Here is a 4,633-nt window from a genome sequence, read left to right on the forward strand (position 1 = left end):
ATGATAGCAACAATGCTAATTTGATCATTATACGGAAATCACACAGTGATTGAAAGTAATGAAAAGAATAAAAGATGTGGGAACAAAGAGGATATTAAACTTATATATAAAGAAAGTACTTAAGAGAAGAGAATGTGACAGGGCTGGGTATCACCAATGATTTCCCGAATCAAAACATGGAACATTTTCAATTCAATTATAAATTAGGGGTTAGGGAAATTTCAGTTCCAATACCAATTTTGCTTGGATATAAAAGAGATTCTTAGAGAACGTATGGTAATTAATAAAACAAGAAGCAACCCTCAAATATATATATATATATATATATATATATATATATATATATATATATATATATATATATATATATATATATATATATATATAATGCACCAGGTTCATGTTTACATTAAGAATTGACCGCCAAAAGTTTGTTAAAGTAATTTTGTACTTAACATGACTAACATGACAGTCAACGAAAAGTGTAGAATTTAACCCAGCCCTACAGTGAGGAATTTGATGAAGATGAGGTAGTCTACTGATGAGTGAGGTTTATCTGGTATGATTAAGTAGAGAAAAAAGGACATATTTAGTTAGATCCAACAAATATGTAATAATTCTCCATACAGCACCAGTGTTAAGACTCAGCATAGGCTAAGCAATGATACTGACCCCAAAAATGGAAACTAAAGGGGTGTGTGTGTGTGTGTGTGTGTGTGTGTGTACATATGTCAGAGATAGTGAAACATGTCTGTATGTTCGTCTGAGAGAGAGACAGAGACGAGATACCAAAGTGTGTATGTGTGTGTGTCAGTGTGTGTGCGCGCGCGCGCATGCGTGCGTGATAGTGAAAAATGTCTGTATGTTCATCTGAGAGAGAGACGGACATGAGTGTGAGAGAGGATCAAAGACCTACGTGTGTGTGTGTGTGTGTGTGTGTGTGTGTGTGTGCGTGCATGTGTGTGTGTGCGCGTGCGTGCGTGCGTTTGACACGAAAGCACACCGTTACATCAGGTGGCTGTTAAATGCAGACAGAGCAGCAAACCCGCGGTGTGACATCATTACTCTGTCGAGGATGTGTCTGATGGACAGGCTGGCCTGTGTGTGTGTGTGTGTGTGTGTGTGTGTGTGTGTGTGTGTGTGTGTGCGTTGATTGAACGTCTGTTTGCTTTCACATCTCTTCCTTTCAGCTTCATCAGCTGCATATGTAATCAGACTACAGCGCTCTACTGGCCCCTGCTGGTCAGCGTCAGTAAGGTCACAAAGTTCTCACGCCACCCCCCCCCCCCCCCTCCCCCCCCCTCAATATTCACAGCATGTTCAGAAGATGTGACATGAATCCTTCTCATATTGAAACTCACTTTTTATGAAATGTATTGTCCGTTTGGCACGTCTTGCCATCTGGGCTATGTACTGTTGTAATGTCCTGTCTCTCTTGTATTCTTAGTGAAACCGAAGAAAAGTTTCACACCTTGTAGACAATAAAGTTTTTCATATTCGTATTTGTATAAATGTAGGCCTTTGTGATAATATTTGTATAAGTCTTTGGAGCAAAGTGCTTATTTTTTGACCCAAAATAGACATTTGCTTGTGCTCGTTTCCCATTCCCTTTGATCACAGTCTCCAAGTGAGCACTGTGTGCTATGGAGCTAAATCAGGGCCAAATGTTTTGTTCATTTGAAAAAAATATATATAGTTGAAAAAATAAAGCTTGAAATTGAAAATTTAAGTTTTGGTCAAAACTTGGAAAAAATAAAACCATGTATTCAAACTTAAAATAAGTGTACCAATTTTTCTTTCAGTTTGAATAAAATATAGATTAAATTCTGGAATTATTTTGAATAAATTATAAATTTTCATTTTTCACTTTAATATTTGTTTTCAGTTCCACATTTCATGTTTTCAGATTCAAAACTTATTTTTTTTACGCCTTCAAATCTTTTTTTTCGGTTTCAAATCTTTTTTTTTTCGTTTTCAGATCTGTTTTTCACTTTCAGATAATTTTTTTTTCGGTTTCAGACTTTTGGCCCTGATTTTGCGTGGGGGGCGTGGCTTCAACTCAGAGGGGCGTGGTATTATGAGTGACAGCCTAACAACGAAGGCAGAAGACTCCTCTGTCATGTTGACTTCAGGAAATGGTGTTACTGTGAGAACTATGACTGAATGCTTTCTATCCACTATATACATGTGATGTTTACTTAATAAACTGATGCAAGTGACAAAGTTCCATTTAAAAAATTGTATTGGACAACACATGGTACCAATTACACTATAAGGGCAATAAACTGATTGTGCAGTTCGGCAGGAACAATGACTTCTCCCACTTCCATGTATGACATTGAATGTAGCACCACAGTATTCACTCGGCAGTCAGCATAGCGTCCGCTCCGCCAAGGCAACCTGCTGGCGCAGCCCACAGGTAAGACATGTGAAAGATATTAGCCTTTTTGAATAGATACTTTGGGACATTATCCCGCAGTGGCATTTTTTTTTTTTCATTAACACATAAAGGGAAAATAGGTGGACAGCTGGAAATGAAGCATCGCTAGCACAAAAGTTAGCATTAACTAACGTTAGCTTCACACTAGCTGGTGTTTTTACACCAATTTTAGTGTCCAGCTCAAGTTTTTTGACTTTAACGTGTAGTGGTCTTTGTTAACCTCTGTTTGTCAGAATGACCATAACTCGACAGTGGCTGCCTGCAGCCGTACAGCCTTATAAATGTAAAACATTATAGATAACTAACATTGCAAGTGTTACCTTTTCATGGTTAGTTTAAACAACATAACTTGTCCTGGTCCGCTTTGTTAATCAATCAATCAATCAAAGCTTTTATTACGGACACACACGGTCCAGAAAACAGACCGTAAGACATACAAATACAAAAAGACAAGTTAGTGTATTCTGATACTTAAGTTGTGGTTTTGGCTGTGGTAGAAGCCTTCAAAGTTTGCCCACTTGGCATATTTTGTAAGGCATAACTGTCATGCTGTTACATGTAACGTTATAGTGTAAAACGTAATTTATCAGGCCAGAGCATTAATGTAAAGTCATATTTGTCTACTCTATAAAAGGAGACCTTCTTCACTGCAGCCAGTGTCAAGTTATGGTCATTCTGACAAACCGAGGTTAACAAAGACCAATACACGTTAAAGTAAAAAAAAAAAACTGAGCTGGACACTGAAATTAGTGTAAAAACACCAGCTAGTGTGAAGCTAACGTTAGTTAATGCTAACTTTAGTGCTAGCGATGCTTGATTGCCAGCTTTGTCCAGCTGTCCACCTATTTTCCTTTTATGTGTTAATCACAAAAAAAAAAATGCCACTGAGGGGATAACGTCGCAGTATCTATTCAAAAATGCTAATATCTTTCACATGTCCTACCTGTGGGCTGGTGCCAGTGAATACTGTGGTGCTATAAGTCATACATAGAAGTGGGAGAAGTCATTGTTCCTGCTGAACTGCACAATCTGGCACAGTTTATTGCTCTTATAATGTAATTGGTACCATTTGTTGTCCAAAACATTTTTTTAAATGGAACTTTGTCACTGGCATCAGTTTAAGTAAACATCACATGTATATAGTGGATAGAAAGCATTCAGTCATAGTTCTCACAGTAACACCATTTCCTGAAGTCAACATGACAGAGGAGTCTTCTGCCTTCTTTGATAGGCTGTCACTCATAATGCCACGCCCCTCTGAGTTGAAGCCACGCCCCCACGCCAAATCAGGGCCAAAAGTCTCAAACCGAAAAAAAAAATATCTGAAAGTGAAAAACAGATCTGAAACCGAAAAAAAAAGATTTGAAGCCGTAAAAAAAAATAACTTTTGAATCTGAAAACATGAAATGTGGAACTGAAAACAAATATAAAAGTGAAAAATGAAAATTTATAATTTATTCAAAATAATTCCAGAATTGAATCTATATTTTATTCAAACTGAAAGAAAAATTGGTACACTTATTTTTAGTTCAAATACATGGTTTTATTTTTTCCAAGTTTTGACCAAAACTTAAATTTTCAATTTCAAGCTTTATTTTTTCAACTATATATATTTTTTTCGAATGAACAAAACATTTGGCCCCGATTTAGCTCCATAGTGTTCCTGCCTGTATGGAAATCCATGTGTAACTGTGTTTGACAGTGAACATCAGTGTAGTTGTGCTTGGCCTGGCTGATGCTCTGGCAGTAAACGCTGAGTGATATGAACAGTTCAAACAGACTCTTAATAAGGTTTATCAGTGTTTTAAGCCCCCAACGTCTCCTTCCAGGCAGCGCTGCCTTCAAGGCACTAGGATTACGGTAGGGTTCCGCACAGAGAAACACCTCGCGAATTTCGGCCAGCGAAAGTTTGCCTCGGGGGTGTGGTCGCGAAAACAACACGCAAGACTGCAACATTTTTTTAAATGTCCCGGGCTGTCAGAAGACAGAGCGGTAAAAATGCACAGCAGCAAACCATCGGTAAAATGTTAGCTCATAAATGCTCTGGTAACCTGGCTATGTAGCCTAGCTGCCTTGCTATGCTTACAATGAAATGCAATGTCCGAACATGCTAGCGGGTGACCTGTCGGCTAGCTGAATCATTTTGAGTGTTTAAACTATCTACAGTGGTCTATTTGGTGGTGTGTTTGCCCT

This window comes from Perca flavescens, chromosome 2, assembly GCF_004354835.1.
Source record: "Perca flavescens isolate YP-PL-M2 chromosome 2, PFLA_1.0, whole genome shotgun sequence".
NCBI lineage: Eukaryota > Metazoa > Chordata > Actinopteri > Perciformes > Percidae > Perca > Perca flavescens.